The sequence below is a fragment of the Arvicanthis niloticus genome, chromosome 3 (assembly GCF_011762505.2).
Source record: "Arvicanthis niloticus isolate mArvNil1 chromosome 3, mArvNil1.pat.X, whole genome shotgun sequence".
Taxonomy (NCBI): Eukaryota; Metazoa; Chordata; class Mammalia; order Rodentia; family Muridae; genus Arvicanthis; species Arvicanthis niloticus.
The window spans coordinates 5,824,792-5,843,195 of NC_047660.1; the positions used below are offsets into that span (position 1 = coordinate 5,824,792).

The 18,404-nt window shown below is 43.6% G+C and overlaps 1 long non-coding RNA gene across 11 annotated transcripts in view; it reads left to right on the forward strand.

Moving 5' to 3' along the window:
* Positions 1 to 7,206: 7,206 nt before the first annotated feature.
* The window catches only part of LOC143441653 (uncharacterized), a 34,409-nt gene continuing 23,211 nt past the window's right edge, over positions 7,207 to 18,404 (forward strand). For 5 of the 11 annotated variants that reach the window (XR_013109217.1, XR_013109218.1, XR_013109213.1 and 2 more), the window contains exons 1-5: positions 7,207 to 7,661; positions 12,924 to 13,053; positions 13,269 to 13,562; positions 14,249 to 14,681; positions 16,718 to 17,025. This is a non-coding gene — a long non-coding RNA (uncharacterized LOC143441653). Of the gene's footprint in view, positions 7,666 to 7,916; positions 8,294 to 12,923; positions 13,054 to 13,211; positions 13,563 to 14,248; positions 14,682 to 16,717; positions 17,026 to 18,404 lie in introns of those variants that run through there. The other 6 variants (XR_013109221.1, XR_013109214.1, XR_013109223.1 and 3 more) reach the window with 6 other exon arrangements.

An 18,404-nucleotide genomic window follows, 5' to 3' on the forward strand; every position in this document is an offset into this window, starting at 1 on the left:
TGAGGAGGATACTGAGCTGGAGACTTATCCAGATGATCACACACACACACACACACACACACACACACACACACACACACACCGTGAGAAATGAAAAGCTAAAATCACGAATTATCCTGATGGTGAAATAGTTGGGCCCTGATACTTTCATCAGTCACATATCTGTCCCCAGAAGCACAGGATGACAAATATCTGCTGAATGATCGGCAGTGACTGACGTCTATGATTGTGTACTTGTATTTACAGCAATTCTGGAATCATTAGCGTGATCTTGGCTGAAGACAGAGTTGAGAATGCAGCAGGCAGTGGGCACTGTGAGATTATCAGGGTCTACGTAGAGCCTGTTGATTTCCCTTAAAACTAGAAAGACTTTTAGGCCAAGTTGGTTTTCATCTTTTAGATTTAATACTCTGTGAATAATAATCTCCTTTAAAAACTAAACTAGCAGTTGTTTTGGAAGGCTTGAGTATGTTGGTTTGAATTTAGAACTCAGCAGCAACTGATAGGGGCTGGAGACATGGCTCCATGGTTAAGTCCACTGAGAACTCTAGGACACTGGCTGCTCTTGCAGAGGAGCTGGCACCCACACTGGACAGCTTACACCCACCTTAACTCCAGAAGTGTTGGCCTCTCTGGGATCCAGGCATACACATGAGCATTAACACACATAAAACAAAATTTAAAAAAAAACAAAAAACAAACAAACAAACAAAAAAACAAACAAACAAAAAAACCCAAGACTCCTGCATTTGCTCTGTGGGCCCAGTTCACCGTATAGGTCAATACTGAATACTGTTCTTTAAGAAGAGCCAGGATCAAGACAGAATTGACTGGGCACCAATGCCTCCCTGGGAGGCCCTGATTAATCTCAGCATTCTCCTTAGCAGCAGCTTTCCTCAAGAAGCCAGCGAGATAAATCACAGTTACCAATCACAAACAGATAGAAAGGAATTGATTATCGTAAAAAGCAGCATTTGCTTGATTCGGGAGTTAATCATAGGTATCCGGGGGGAGAATCACAAGGAAAACACTTTTAAAATTAAATTTTGCAGATGGCGTTTGCGGAAAACTAAACCGAGTCCACGTGAGGTAATCTTTATGTCCTGTTAGGAGCATCTTAAGGAAGGTTGTGGGGAGGCCACAGAAAGATAGGGACGTAAAAATGTTTCATTTTCATAATAATGAATCAATTAAAAATAATCTACACATGCACACTAATTCCAATTAGATGGGGGAGGGGAGAGATGGGCAGATGAACAGACAGCTGTAAGTAAACACTTTTTGTAATAGAATGACAGGGACTAAATACAGAAGAATCGATGGGAAAATAACTTTGGACCCACTGTTGTCCCAGTAACTCAAACTATTCCAACACTGGATTTGCTAAGTGAGCCTCACATGACTATGTGAGTAGAAATAATGTTTATGCATGCGTGGAATGTGTAAGAGGAGAATTTTGTGTTTACCATAGCAAAGACTGGCAGACACCCTCCTAACCAGGCAGCCAAGTCTGACCCAAGGAAGCAAGCTGAAGTCAGCCATAGTGGGACCAGGCAGCAGCCTCTCTCTTGATGTGTGCAGCCATGTTTATCCCATCTCACGTCTGTGACACACCTGCCACAAGCATGACCTGAGGCCATCAGCAGCCCAACAGACTCAAACTGAGGACACTCTACAACACACCTGGTCTGTGCTCCTTGAAACTGCCTGTAGCTATCAGAGGTTTCAGAAGTGTTCCAGGTTAAATGGGAACGTAAGACATGGTAGTTAGATACACTGTGATCCTGGACTAAAACAACAACAGTAAAAGCCAGTAATGACCGCTGGTAATATCGGGGTACAAGCTGTACAGCTGCTAATTGAGTTTTAACAGTGTTAAAGCTCTCGAATTTACTTCTTATGACATGCTATGTAACAAAATAGCCTTAGGGAATGCACACTGGTGCGGTCAGCAGAAAAGGCCTATGATATCTGCAAACGTGGTTATGTACATATGTGCATATACATAGCATATATGCATTATACCACATACATGATTGTGGACTGAAATGTTAACAGGAGAGAAGGCAACTGTGGGAGACCAATGTTAAGTGAGAACTCTGATGAAGGACACAGCCAAGCTGACTATGTCGCTTAACTGTTTTGACCTCTGTTTAAAATGCAAAGTTAGAAGAAGCATCTACTGCAGTTAGAAGCTTCTCAGAGGTGGGCTGAGAGATCCCCTGCTCTTTGGGTATAATGATAAGTCATTAGGAGTCAGTTTAATATTATGTCTGTTTAGCAGCATAATGGTAGCAGATTCTTCCCTCAGGCCTAAGGTCTAGCTGTAGGTTCTTAGCTCAATAAAGGCGCTTTCTAAATATGAAACATAACTAGCTCTTTTCTTCCCCTTCCATAGATTCCTGGCTAACCTCTCGGACTCCGCCAGTAGTGGGCTGTATCAGGAAGAAACATCACTGCTTTATTGCTACTTTTATATGTTGTAACCAAGCCAGCATACAATCACAGAGGAGAAAGGCTAAGTCCAGGCGTCCATGATTCCAAACAGGCGAAACCTTGGTGATCTGAGATCATATTAGAAAAAAATACCGAGATGTCTGATTTAACAAATGAAGTTCAACATCTCTGGTTACTTTAAAGTCCTACTGAAACCTGAAGGGTGTTTGATGTTGTTTTTATTAAATAGTATTTCCAACTTTTCTTTTTTATTGCTTTATTAGCAAATACAAAACACAGAGGAGCTGTCGTCTCCAGTTTGCAAGGATTAAAACAGAATAGTATCTCTTGGCAGGGATACAGCAAAGTCTGAGCTTGCAAACTGAGCCGGACATGGTGGCACATGCTCTTCCCTGCAGTACTTGTGAGGCAGAGATCGGGCGGTATCTGTGAGTACAGCACAGGGAGTTCTAGGCCAACCAAGGCTGCCCAGTGACACGCTGTCTCAAACACCAGCTAAACAACAAACAAATACCAACAACACACTGGCAATGTCATGGAACGTAGGAGAGAGATGATTCCCTGCGTGCTGTCCTCAGACCTCCACAAATGTGGTTAAGCATGTACTTGCCTTACAGAGGACCTGAGTTCCGTTCCCAATAAGCATGTCCATGTGGCTGCAATTGCTCCAGGAGTCCCAACGTACTCTTCTGACACTGCCTCTGCAGACACCACACGCCTATGTACATACCCACATAGAGACAATGTATACATACACTAATTAAAAATAAAACAAATCTTTAAAAAAAAAAAACATTTCTGAAGAGTTACCAGTGGGGAACACAACCTATTTTCTATCGGTGCAACACCACAGTGGCCACACTAATGGTTTACGGCTTATCAGTCATCGATGAAATAATGGCGCTCATATTGCCCAATGTATCCAGACTTGTTGCCACATGTCTTTGGGAGAGGTTCCTAAAATCACTTATCAGGCAAAGGGAAATGATTAGGCAGATTTTTTCCTGGGAAATCTGGTGTTTCCCCAGATCAAAATAATGCCAAGCTGCTGATTTACATGGGTGGGGACAGAAACGCAAGCAACAACGAGGGACCTGAAACAATACACTCATTTTGGTGAAATTTGGACTTTCAAGTTGTTCTCAAGCTACTAGGCTGCTGGGGTAAAAACTACTACGTTAACAGGCCATCCCAGCCTCAAGGCAGCCACAGCAAAAAGACGGGGACAGCTGTCCAGATAGCCCTTTTATTAAAAGAAAAAAAAAGTCTTCATTAGCATAGAATAGATTATGCAAATAATGCTTAGTTAACATAGAATACATTATGCAAATAATGGGTTTCGCTATGATATTTTCACGAATGCACATTATGTATTGTGATCCTATTCACTCTCCGTTACCCTCTCTGTTAAAAAATCATTATGGATTTGTTGTTTTCTTGTTTATTTGTCTTTATATATTTACAGAACTGGGAATCAGACTCAGGGCCTCGTGCTTGCTAGTTAAGCACTCTCGCATGGCGATTTTTTTCACTTGTATATATTTAGGGGATAGAGTACGGTGAGTTGATACATGTAGACCACATATAAGGATGAAATCAGGGTAACTGAGCATTTCTCTGTCTAGCTTTGGCCCCCTCCCGGTTTTCTAGGATGAAAAACATACATTTAGATTTAGCTAACAAGACTTGGTTTAGATAGTGCCAATTTTGTTAGCAACATCCAATGCACCCCAGCAGGAGGTACAGGGGCAAGTGGTTTCTGCCCTCCATCAGTGGGGCATTGACCTTGACTTCACCCAAGTGTCTGTAATGCTGGCCTTGGCTTCTATGTTGCTGTCTTTGGTCTTCATGTTAGGCTTGGGAGTCAGGAAGACTTCAAGTGGAACAGTGATCAAGCTGGTTTCTCCTGGGGGCAGGCTTACAAGAGTCCAAGACTATTTCCAGAGACACAGTGTCTTTGCAGACAGGTGACATGGGGGTTCTCTTTTCTGTGGAATTCTGTCAACACCACCTGGGCCTTTGTGGCCTTTGCTTCAGTTGGCTTCACCTCAGGGAAGGGAAGAAGCTTTTTCTATTTTCGGTACCACTGTCACATAAAAACTAGCTCTCTTTCTCACTTCTGTTCCCACTTCTGTAAATTAGAGTATCAGGACCCCAGCATAACGGAGTTCCTGACTGTTGGTGTTCAGATGGAGATAGCACTTTGGAGAGAAGGTTCTTATGGCAGTCAGCTATGCCTATTAAAGACAATTCCCTCATTTCACTGCTGCTTCCTCTTCAGGGCTAAGTTTTAGTTGGCAAACCACAAAACTGCCCGTGTACTATATTTGAAGTGGTCTTGAGGGACTCAACATAAAATATATCCCATGCTGGCTGATGCTAAGGGAGCCCTCACTGGCCAGTCATGTTGATACCTTGTGTTTTTGAGTTCCTTTGAAGTTTTTTTTATTGTTTGTGTATATGAGTTATTTTCTTGGCATGTGCACCCTGTGTGTAATGCCTATGGAGGCCAGAAGAGGGCATCATCCCTGAGGACTGGAGCGATTAATGGTTGTGAGCCACTGTGTGGGTGCTAGGGATCAAAACCCAGTTCTCTGGAAGAGCAGCAATTTCTCTTAATTGCTGAGTTGCTCTCTTCTCTTCTCTTCTCTTCTCTTCTCTTCTCTTCTCTTCTCTTCTCTTCTCTTCTTTCTCCTCTCTCTCTCTCTCTCTCTCTTTCTCTCTCTCTCTCTCTCTAGTTCTTTAAGTTCCTTTTCAAATAAGACTGAATTCTTATGGGGATAAAAAGCATAAAGTTGCCCATACTTCCAACATGAGAGTTTATCAGTGCTTTCTTCCTAGTGGAAACAGCAACAGATACCACGCGTGGTTTTAGAGTGTAGGTGTTTTTGACCCATCCTTGAGAGACCCGACATGACTCATCTCCAATAAAGCTACTTCAACAGCCAGATTTCATAATATCAAATCACAATAAAGAAATTGCCAGTATCCTAAAAGAGATTGATAGGTAGTACATAGGCAGTTGAAGCGCCAGATACATAAATTTAAACAATCTCCGTTTGCCCATCTTGTCTATTAATTCAAATAATCTCCCAAGTCCACACTGGGTGAGAGCTGCTGAAAAATCTTGAGGCTATGAACAGGAAGTTACCTCCCTGGAGAGAAGGAAGTTTGGAGAAGCAGGCTGCTTGGTAAAGACAGGTTTGCTTGCCTAAGTGGCCAAGGAGATTTGAGGGCAGCCAGTTCTCACTCAGCACAGGCTAAACATGGTGTCTGGACCATAATAGAGGAATAATCAATGTTGGTTGAAAAAAAATGAATGGCTTTCACACTGAGCGTTAGAGGAACAAGTTCAATTCTGCCTGTTCGAGAAGCTAATCCTTCTTTTAGGCAAACAACTGTCACCAACATTTCAGCATAAAAAAAAATTTCAGATGTAATTTAAACTTCTAGGCTACTGATTAAAGAGTGTGCATTTAAGCATCCAGGAACGCTCCATTACATTGATTCTTTCCTGCTGAATTTTCCGCTCCTAAGGTAGGAAGCTACAGTGCTCAGCCACAGTTGTTTTCTAGCCCAGGGCAAGGACATGACTAGCAGCTACTAATCACATGACTGGATAGGCAAATCTATAAACCACATTAACAAAATGTTGAGACCAATACCTGTGAACCACCCACCTTAAAACTCCTCCCTTACTATCTGGAAGTCCTGATTCCATTTCCGAATTCCTTTTTAAGATTTTTAGATTCCTGAACTTGCTGTCCGAGAGCCCCACGGCCTTGCATAGGAGGCCTTTGTGTTCACAAGGACAGGCCGCTCCAAATGACAAAGACTGGCCACTCCTAGCCTGACAAATGGCTCAGACCCGGGGTTACTCATGCTAGTGGTATTGCGTTAAGCTGCACCCTTGCAAGGATGGACTCGGGCAAGAGGCCCTCACGGGTGTTTGAAGGAGGCTGGCACCATTTGGGCAGGCTCTTTTGGGTTCCTGAACCTTGAGTGACACCCTATCTACCCGATAGGTGTTAAAATGGTAAAGATATGGAGCAGGGCTTGAGAGCTTGTATTTCCGAGCAAGGCGTATGCTCAAGGTTTGTGGGTCACACTTGGACCGCCAGTGTCCGAGGGGATCTTCACACCAGCAAGGACCTAGGAGAGCTGGGTGGGGTCCTCTAAACAGCAGGACTCAGAGTGGAGGCTTCTTGTCAGGATCACAGACTGGTGGTTCTAGCCCCTTCTTTGCTGCCAGACCCCCACCCCCACCCCACTCCACCCTGACCCACCCCGCCCCGCCCCGTGCCAATGTACTGTTCCCACAACGCTGGGCTGCGATTCTCCTCCACCCTCTCTGCCACCATTTCATCCTTTGATCTCCCACCCACTCGCCCCAAAGTCAAGTTTCTCTTGGCTCCTTCCTTGGCTGCCCTCCCACTCCTTCCCACACTTCTCTCTCTTGCGCCACAAAACAAATGTAAAATAACATTTCAAAAATATTAAAAATCGACGCTGATGAAATCGTGGTTTTGTTTTCTTGGAATGGGAGGCAGCAAGGACAACAGTAGCAGACGCAGCTTGGCCTGTGCTGAACCATTGTTTCTTGGGCAGAACCCTATCTGTTCATCCATGACCTGAAATCAGAATTTCCAAACAGAAACCTTTGCCGGATTAGTTAGGACAGACTACGTCTTTTCTCCCATAATTTTATTTTGACAAGAGTATGAAAGCTGCTATCTCATCTAATGGAATCAAACAGGCTGCTAAAAATAACCTTTGCGAGCTTTTATTACAAACGGGGAACAAACACCTCCTCCTTCCAGTTTGCGACTGCGATCAGCTTAATCCTTCAACTTCGCTGCGAATATTTGCACTGCTCTGGGGTTCTTTTCTTTCCAAGGCTGGCTTGCTCTGTTTGGCAGAGTTATTTGAACAGGTGGCTTTGCACACCCTATGCTAATGGAGGCTTTTGTCTTCCTTCACTGAACAGTGGGAGCCGTTCAAGGAAGAAACGGTTCTTTGGTGCCAAACTATTCACACCTGTTTGATTATCGCCTCGAGAATCACCATACCAAGCCAGGCAGAACTTCCTCTAACTGGACACAAGAAGAGATGCGATCTCCTTCGCTTCTTTTGGAGTACCAGGCAAGCATCTCCAAGAGCATCTTTTCGTTGCTTAGGGCTAAGCGTCTTCCTGTTTCCATCAGGCAAGTGAGTGGGCATTAAGGAAGGTTTAGGGGTGCCTCATTAGTGAAAGGCAGGGTGCGAGGCTTCAGGAGGACTCACCAGACTTACTTCGCCGGCTTGAGCCCGCTTCCCCGACCCCTTCATCCGGGGACATTTTCAGCGGGAACTTGGAGGCAGACAGCGCGCACGCGCGCAGGCTCGGGGCTGCGCTTGGCGCGCGATCACAGGGTCCCCGGGGACGCCCCGCGCGCTCCCTGGCTGCAGATCACAGGCGCCGCCCTTGGCCGGCCGGCGCGAGAGCCCGCCTGCTCCCTGGCGCGCGATCACAGGCTGGGGCTGCGCACCCTGAGGGCTGGGAGGTGGCAAGGCCCCAGCCTTGAGGAAAGCAATGGCTGGCGCGTTCCCACGGGGAGGCCCAGGACCAAGCAAGGACTTCTACCTGCTCTGAAAAATGTTTTCCACAAGTGACGAGGTGACACCAGCAAGGGAGGCAGGTGGGCGTTCTGCCCCTAAAGCAACTTTGTAGACACACCCGATTCTGGCTAGTGGTGGCTACTTGAGTATGAACTTTTGCTCTTGACTGAACGTGGCCTTTTCTAGAACTGTTTTTGCATCTAGTTAGTTCACGGATCTCATGGAAAGAATGAATGAAGTAAGTGCCTTGCAGTAGGCAGAGACTAGCTTGGATACAGTTTAAAGAGATCAGATTTGTGGGTGTGATCATGATGATGGTCGGTTTCTTACAGGCCTGCAGAGCTGCCTTGTGCGTGCGTGCACGTGCATTTATTCACTTGAGTCATGTGCAGATGGAGACCTGAAGCTAACATGTACTGTTACCTATTACTTTCTGACTTTTTCAGTGAAGTAGGATCTCCCAAACTGAACCCATAACTCTCCATTCTGGCTAGTCTGGCTAGTCAGTTTGCTCTGGGGATTCTTGTCCACTCCTGGTGCGCTGGAATTGCGGGGAGGTTGCCATGCCAACTAAGCATGCATGTGGATCCTGGAGACCCAGAGTTCAGTTCTTATGTTTGCTGACAAGTGCTTCAGCTATTCAGCATTTCTGCAGCCCAGATTTGATTTCTTTTTTTTCTTTCTTTCTTGTTTTTTGTTTTGTTTTGTTTTGTTTTTGGAAAGAGATTTTAGTGTGTCACTGTGAAGAATGGATCCAAGTAGGACACACAAGAATCAGAAACGGGTGTAGGTTAAAGAATAAATCGTGTAGAGGTCGAAATTCATAGCAAATTCTAGAAACTTGGAGGACTACCATGGAAATTGAACAGATGCAGTTTGGGATGCATCTTACTTGAGCTCCTTTGTAGTAGCCAGGAATGTACTCTAAGGAAGAGATGGAAAAGGAGGGGAGGACATGAACTAACTTTAAATACATGCATATATCATATGTTCATACATGTAGATGTATATACATATACATATTTCTCAACTGTCAGGGCATTCCACTGCAGGACTGTGATATTTCGAGGGCAGCAACCATCAACATTGTAGCCCACAGATTCGACAATCTCCAGGATCTTTCCAGAAAATCATCTGGCTAAGGATTAGTGACATTATTATCTGCCAGGCATTATTGGCAATCTCATAAAAAATGGTACTCCCACTATATTTATTGTATTGTTTGTTTGTTTCTGCTTCTCTCTGTCTTGGTGGCTCCTCAGGTCTTTGATGAGCTCAGCAGTACAATAAAGAGCTACCCTATCTGATCTGATTGTTATTCAAAGCCAATCTCACTGAAATCCAAAGACCCTTTCAGTCACTGATTGCCTTAAAAATCTCATCACTGTCATTTTGGAGATGGACTCTTGGGGGGCCAGGTAGGAACTTGTGCAGCCCTCAAGTTCTGGTGTATCTCAGGCACACAACTGATTTTGCCTCGCTCAATGTAGGGCAAGCATAGGCATGGTGTAGATGAACCTGGATTTAGGATGATGCAAGGAGGCTGTGGCTTGACCTCTTCTGGGTTAACACTTTTAAAAGACACTTTTTATATGCATTTCCAAAACCTTTTTATTAACCTCAGAACAATTGGGTGTGTCAATATATCATGTGACCTGGAGCCTGTTATAACAATTAGCTTTAAAAAGAGGAATTTTTTTTTTTAAAAAGTATTTGATTAAATACATTACTGGTGTCTGATTGGAGTGTGTGTTGTGTGACAAAATATCTAACAAAAGCAACTTAAGGACAAGAGGATTTGTCTGCTCTCACAGTCCAAGGGCTCACAGTCCAAGGGCTAGATATATTTGTTGAGGATCATGGGAAAGGGGGCTTATCCTAATTTACCTGGGTTGATTCTAAAGGCCAAAGGCAGGTGAGAGAAAGATACATAGAGAACTCATAATGGAGACCCAGCTGTAAGGAGAGGAAAGTGCAGAGCTGCAGGGAACTAAAGGAGCCTCCAGACAGACAGAGACTTGGCTCACTTCTCTCTTTGAATCTGTACTCTCCCAAACACACTTTTGTTATGTCACATATTGACAGGAACACTCCATTCTCCAGGCTTCTGCTGGCTCTGGCTCCTGCCAATCTTTTTACTCTTAGCCATTCTAATGAGTGTGTCGCATGTGTTTGCCCAGGGACTTTGGACATCTTTGCGTGTATTTATTCGATGCATTAATTTTGTTAAATGAAAATGAAAGCTTTGGCTTAATTTTATTGTGTTTTAATAGGTAACGTATATGCGTTTAGTGTGTATTACCAGGGATAATAATAAAACTTCATTTTACTGAGAATTAGCTACATTAAGAATAGAATAATGCCTATTTGGGTTGTTACTTTTAAACAGTAGAGTAGAACACACTGAACAGTCATTTAGTGACCTCTACCTCATGTCTCTCAGTCATGTATTACCTGGAACAAAGGGACTGAGTCAGACCTTGGTATCAGCTGCAACATTAGGTCTATTCATTTCTTCTGTTGTTGTTGGAGCCTAGAGAATGTTCCAGCAAAAGGAGGAGAACACAAACTGCATGTTTTGCAATATTTGGGTACTCTTGCAATGTGCTGCTCTGAAAATCGTTAATTATTTCATCTTGGAGAGTTCACCTTTCAGTTCCCCAGGACCTGGAGGCCAAAGTTATTCATTCATCTTTGTTCTGAGCTGCTCAACTTTATGGATGTTCAGAGCCACAAAACCCAATCAGCTTTTGGTCTCAAACAGCCCTCCTTCAGTCATTTTCACCTGGAAACCCAAAGCATGAAGGTTTTAATATATACAGGGCATTGGATGACATTGTTACCATATCCTGAATTACATAGTTCACAGACAGACTTGACATATTGTTTCTATATTTTACCTGCCTTGTATGGTTTGGCTGTTGTTTGAGGGGAATCTCACTGTGCAGCTCTGGCTGGCTTGGAACCTTCTATTTAGACCAGACTGACTTAGAACTCACAGAGATCTGTTGGCCTCTGCCTGTGAATCTGGGATTAAAAGTGTGTGCCATGCCTGGATGTTTTGTATGTTTTTAAAACACATTTTAGAAAAGATATGTCTGTGTAGAACTTTTTCCTAAAAACTTGCTGTTTAAGGATAGAGAAGAGTTGAAAAAAATCTCGCCCCAATCAGGAACACACACACACACACACACACACACACACACATACACACACACACGGGGAGGGGGGGAGATCATGGGCGGAAAATGCAAATGGCTTTTGGGAGCTGACGGTAGTCTTTCCAGTAGTCAGCAGAGAGTAGACCACAGCAACCAGGAGCTGAGCCAGCAGCCACCAAAGATGGTCAAAGCAGGTTCTGCCCTAATGTCTCTTACAGTCTCCATTTAGAGCTTAGAACATCACCTGAACTAGATATTAGTTATTTTCCCATTATGAGACCAAATTCCTCAAAGAACAACTAAAGAGAGAAAAAAATTTATTTTAGTATTCTGGCAGGGTCGGCATGGTGGCATTAACAAGGGCTTGGGCACGCAACTGTGTGGCCCAGGAACCAGAGCTACTGGGGCTGAAAGCCGTAAGGTCTGCGGCTAAGGGTCTACATCAGCCACGGAGGCTCCACGTCCAGAAGCTTCCATAACTTGTCTCAATAATGAGACAAGGTGAGGGCCAACCGTTCACACACAGGAAGCTGTAGTGAATGTTTCCTATTCAAACCACAACACCAAGAGAAAGACGTCAGATACCCAACATCCTCAGTCTACAAAATACCTAACCAGCATTTCTCAAAGACGTGAAAATCATCCAAATCGGTGAACGTCTGACAACCCGCCCTGGACCAGATGAAGCTAGGACAAAGGGCACAGGGTGGGCAAGGGGGAGGAAAATAGAGTTTCCTGATAAGAATCTGGAGCAGAGAAGGGGAAATAGACGGAGTTACTGGATCCAAATAAAACAAGGTTTTCTTAACTGTCAGGTACAAACGTTGGCCCTTGTTTGTAACAAGTATACTGCACTGAGGTAAGATGTTCATGGTGCAGAAAATGGGGTCTGTGAAGTGTTTTGGTAAATCTAAAACTGTTCTAAAGCAATGGGCTTTTTTAAAGTAATGAAAATTACATATTTATTTTATAGAGCTTGAGGCAGTGTGCGATTATAGCTGCTATGAGAACAGACAAACAAGCAATGGATAAGTAAAATCTAGCATCAATTAAAAGTAAATATAATTTTATTGTGACTTTATTACTAAAAGCTCTATTTTTAAAAGACCAAGGTAGTTGTTCATCTTTATTGCACGGAGAGTAAATTATCTTTAAGTATTTATCAATATATGTTGTCCAATTTCTGAGTTTAATCATACTTATCTTCTTTATCCTGGATTTACGTTTCTCTTTACAGAGTACATGGATTTATAACCTTTGACCAAAGATACAGGGATAATGACAAAGGCTGAATGTTTATTGACCCTCCCTGGGATGACAGACATGTGTCTGACTTGTGTTCTGTCTTTTACTATGTGTGACCATCCAGTGGTCTGGTGGTTTGCTTCCCTCCCTCACTGACAAGGCCTCTCATTTGTAAGGAGAACTTTGTCTAGCTATCTGTCTGGTTCTGTGGTTTGAGTAAGGACAGGTCTTACTAAGTTGCTCAGGCTGGTTTCGAACTCTTCACCTACCTGCCTCAATCCCCCAAGTAGCAGTACTATAGGTGTGGACCTATAAAGAGGGTGGGAAAGAGGAGAGGCTTTGTCCCTTCTGCTTGTGCACAGGAATTAACTCTTCTTGTGAAAACCTCCATGCTTGAGGTCAGCCATGTTGCCTGTGTCACATTATTTTTTTATTATTATTAACTTTCTCCTCCCTCTTCAGGGACAACAGTCACCCACTCCCAGTATTGAACAGTAAACCTGGTCCTACCAAGGTAAAAATTCTGGCCATCGTTTCTCACAATAGAACACCCCTACCCCCAGGATGTGACGTCAACAAGTCATGAATTTAAGTAAGTGAACAATTTTTTTTATTGGTTATTTTATTTATTTACATTTCAAAGTTTATCTCCCTCCATGGTTTCCCCTCCACGAAGCCCCCTCCTCTCCCCCCTTCCCTGCTTTTATGAGGGAGTTCCCTCCCCAACCCACTCCCACCTCCCTGTCCTAGCATTTCCCTATGCTGGGGCATCGAGCCTCCACAGGACCAAGGTTTGCAACCCCATAGGAAGAACAACAATAACAACCATCCAGATACCCCAGAGCTCCCGGAGACTAAGCCACCAACCAAAGAGTACACATGGCTGAACAACTTTCAAAACAAGCCCAGCACATCATGAGACCAGGTACTGCTACTGATGTGTCTGGCAGCTGTTCTTGGCTTGGCCTTCCTGTCTCTCTGTGTTCCATTCTCTCTCATTCTGTGCAGGACCCCCATGTGGACCGGATGCTTTGACAAATAGCTGCCGGTTGGTTTGACCAATAGGTGATGAGGAGGGGAGATTGACAGGCTGGAGAGGAGGTGGGTGAGAGGACCGTTTCCTTTTCCTCCCCTGGTTCAGGGAAGCAGCGTGTCATGCTGTGTGTGTGTGTGTGTGTGTGTGTGTGTGTGTGTGTGTGTGTGTGTGTGATCCTTTTTGTCTACAGCTCTTCCTCATCACCATGGCTTCCATCGGATCCCATTTCTTCCCCTTGTCCCATTCGATCCAATGCTCAAAACAACATTCTGTTGTTGATAGTCTGCAGGTCTCGCCCTCATGGAACTGATCTACGATCCAGCACACGGATGGAACCTCCATCCGTCTGTGATGGAGGTGTGAGTGGGTTGGTAGCTGACACTGCCCTCCACCCCTCCACTCCCCACCTCCAAGTTCTGACAGCCCAAGATGTATTTCCATTCATAGATTCCCTCCCTCCCCCGTTCACAAATTCAACACTGTTCGAGATATTGCCACAGACACACGACTTTTCAAACACAGGGCCATACATGATGTGGGAGGGAGTCCCTGTCTTATAACTTCCTCCCTTGCAGCCAGCCTCCTGAGAGCATCCAGTCCTAGGCCTTTTATCTTGACAGTTCTTACGTAACTTTATTGATGCTTTCTTTCCCAGCACTTCTTATCTTAATTGTTCTCCCTCTTCCTTACTCACCTACCCAATGACTGTTTATCCTTCAAAATTCATTAAAGCATTTTTTTTTCCCACCAGGAAGCCACCCTGCGTTCTAATAGACAGCTTCTTGGCTCTACAATTATTCTTGGACCAAATACTTTGCTGAGCACTTTGTACGGATTGTTTTGATATTTTACAATGACCATTTAGGAGAGATAGCATTACGTGTCCTCTTCACAGATTAGAAAAACCAAGCCTCAGTGTGTTTAAGATGCCAAGTTCCTTGAGATCTAAGTTCATAGAGACAGCAGTGATGGAGCTGTGGTTCTGGCAGCGTCACTTCAAAGACCACCACCGGCCATTCATAAAAAAGGCCATCGACAGAGCAAACGCTCCACTGTGCTTGCCTCGTACCTACTTCCACACAGGATCCTTGCTTTATTCATTTTCTCATGAACCACCAGGATGCCAGGGAGGAATGAAGTTACTCTCAACCTCCACACCTTCACAGTCACAGGAGCTACGCTTGGTATGGCGAGATTAAAATTTAGATGGGTGTGGTGGTACTTTGCAGTCCAAATTCAATGTATCGGGATCAATAGAAATGAATTTTTTAATTGGAAACTTTTAACTGGAGAAAAATGAGTTTATTTGTGGAGGCTCTGAGGAAAATTCAGATCCCAGCAAAAAAGAGAGACCTATGGCAGAGTCTGTGAAGAGAACCAGATTAATTGTGTGTGTGTGTGTGTGTGTGTGTTTGCCCACTGGGGCCAAGAGGGAACTGGATCTCTTGGAGCTGGGTTACAAGCATTGTGAGAAACTTGGCATGAGGACTGAGATCCCGATTCTGGTCTTCATGGAAGAGCATCAGAGCATCCGGCAAGCCATTGCTCAAACTAGCTTTATAGAGCAGTATGGCCTGAAACCTAGGGTTCCTGCCTCTGCCTCCTGAGCACTGGGACTAAAGGCATGTGTCACCACGCCTGGCAACAAATGAATCTTAATCATTTCTAAAATTTTCCCAAAGAGCTTCAGCTTTTTTAGGAAAAGAAATATTCTTTTTGAATTTTTGTAGCAAAGCTTACATTGGAATTAAAGCAATATAATAAATTATTGATGTTTATTGATATTGCATCTTATTCTCAGAACCAAGTAAGTACAGATAGACTTTTGGGCACTTCATTAACATTTGACGTACCCAAGTGTGTTTGTGCACGCTGTAATCCCAGTGATCCTGTAGGGGGGCATAGGCACAAGAGTCTAGAGTTTCAGATACACGAGTCCCTGGCTCAGGAAACTGAAACAAACAAACAAATAGAAGACTCACAGGATCCTGGTGCAGCGATAGGAAGATGGAGGTCTGGATTAGGAGCATCGTGGTGAGTTCTGTCTCACCGATAAAATTTACTCTGGAAGCATGGGTGCCATGCTTGTGTCAGAGATTCTGCCCTTTGCACTATCCAGGCTTGGCAATAGGAGAAAGTGGAGACTCACTGGGCAAGTATAATTTAATATATATATATTAAATATATATATATATATATATATATATATATATATATATATATATCCCCTTTAGAATCAGATAGATGTGACTTTGAATTTCAGCTCTCAGTTTAACAATGTAACTGGAGAAGGCACCAATCTTCCTTCTGCCAAGTTTCCTCATCTGCAAACTACAAATAGCCCCTAATCCTACAGCACCGAGTAGTTTCCATGCATCGGTGTGGCCTTGCCAGCCTTACATGCTGAATTGTTTCTGGATGCCTTGCCAATGCCCTCCTGCTCCAAGCTCCTCACAGGTTTTCCCCATTGGCTTACTGATCTGGCTTCTACAGGATTGCCTTCCTCAGAAATGCCAGTGATCTAACCAGTAAGAGGTTAATGCCTGATACAAGTGTGGGCCTTCAGGATCTTGAGTCAGGTCCAGAGACATGCCCAATTTTCTCTGATTCATGGGAGAGTGTCTTAATAATTTTAATATTGTTTTATACTTAAATTGGATTGTTGGGTACATAAAATGATTTTCTATTTATAAAATTATTTGCATAGTTCTTAATACATAATGTGTAATTCATAGTAATGAAGTGGAGATTGATTTTTTTCTATCTGACTTTGGATCCAATAATTTCTTTTTCAGGTCATAGATCATACTTTCTATGCATACTAACCCTGGAGATGGGGTGCATTGTGTAACCAATTTTGATTATTTGAAATACTTACTTTTTTCTTGCCCACAATGATTGGTACAGAAATGTGGGCATGACCCAAAGTTTATCAGATGACTGAGGCTTACTTTAGCCTTTATGAAAAGAATAGTCTTTATTTATTCTTATTAAGAGTGTATGTATGTATGTGTGTGTACATGTGTGTGTGTGCATATGTTTGTGAGAGAGAGAGGGAGAGAGAGATAGACAGACAGACAGACAGACAGAGATAGAGAGATCAATTAAAGGAAAACTTTTGGCAATCTCTCTGTCTATGTTGAACTCTAGGGATCTAGTTCAGGTTGTCAGGTTTGTGTGACAACCACTTATATCCACCAAACCATCTTCCTTGCCCAAGTTTTAGGCTTTTCAGAAAAAAGACATGAAGAGGATTCCAGAGTCATGGCCAAGTAATGTCCTAAGTCCTTTCTGGCTCTAAGAACACCATGCTTATGTTAATAAAAGCCACAGCCCCTGTCAAGAGATGGCAACTGATGATTTCTCCCAGGCCCGGCATCCAGGACAGACTGCACTTGGAGATGAGATGTTATAAAACATCAGATAATTCACATCAGATAATTCAAATCAGAAAAAAAAAAACAATGGAGAACTAGACATCACTCTGCTAACGAAACCTACAACAACGATCCCTTTCCTCGCTGAATGGTAACTCTGGATTATTACTCATTGGCCTTGGGATGTTGAACCTTTCCCCTGATTTTGGCCTTTATAAAACAATTAAGTCAACCAGGTGACAGTCACTTCTACAGTGGCCCAAACAGCCCAACTGACTGTGGGAACTGCACCCCAGACAATGAGTTAATGGAAAGTTATCCTGGGCAGAGGTTTTCCAGTCCCCACCCTCTACCTGTTGGGCATTTGAGGGCAGAGTCACAGTGTGGAATCTCTTGGCAAGGCTCCATTCAGGTGTCTGGACTCACCTCCGTATCCACTCAGACAGGTGAGGCAGGAGACAGCTGTACTCTCTGCGCACATCCCGAGAGGAGAGCTTGAAAATTCCCCTAGTGAGTCTTTTCTGGAAAACAAGAGGTTTCGCAATTCCCACTGATTCCCCAAAGGACTATCGTTAGTTTGAGAAACCCGCTTTAGTTCTGTGGAATCCCACTGACCTAAGGCTGTGTGACACCACACGTAAGCCCCCCGGCTCATTCTCCTGAGCAACCAGGCCAAGCACCACCACCCTGTGACTCAGTCTAAACGCCGGGGCTTTTCCCATTTGGTAGAAGGGCTGGTGATGACACCCTTTCTTCTGTGTGCTGTTCCATTATGGCTTGTGACTTTCAGTTGAATATACTGCAAAAAGGATGTGACTTGAAGAAGTCTTATCGATGAGCTGGCAAGTCACAACAGATGTCTTTCTGTGTCTTCTGGAAGATAGTGGGCTGCATAAATGAACCGCAAACACCCGAAACATTGTATGGTCTGTTTTGTGTGAGGAGGTTAAAATGCTGATCTTGGGGTAGATGAGGGTAGACCAATTTTTCTTGGGGGCTCAGAATGATAGAAGGCTGCAGGTTGGACAATGAATCCCTAGATACACCTAGGAGGAGTGTGCCCTCACGTTCAATAGGATAGCAGAGTGTCTGTAGTTTCCCCAAACTACACTATATTTGAAAAGCACTAGGAAGAAAGAACTTGAAGGTTGCACTGCTAACTATTCTAATGACTATTATACATCACATATGTGTATTGAAACCTCACACTGTATTAAGTCCCACAATTACATATATGTAATTAGGACTTGTTCATTAAAAACAAAAGTGAATGCCAAGAACAGCCCTGAGTAGCTCTTAGTTATTTATGGAAAATATGCAACAGACTGTAACATAATATATAAAGGGGAGAACAAATATTATGTCTAATGTGGTTTTAGATTTTTTTTTAACATTTATTTAGTTAGTGGGAGTATGGTATGTATATACCAAGGTGCATGTGTGAAGGTTGGGGGACAACTTTTGGGGAATCAGTTCTTCCTTTCTGCCATGTGGATTCTGGGGCTCAAGTCAGGTCATCAGGTCACACTT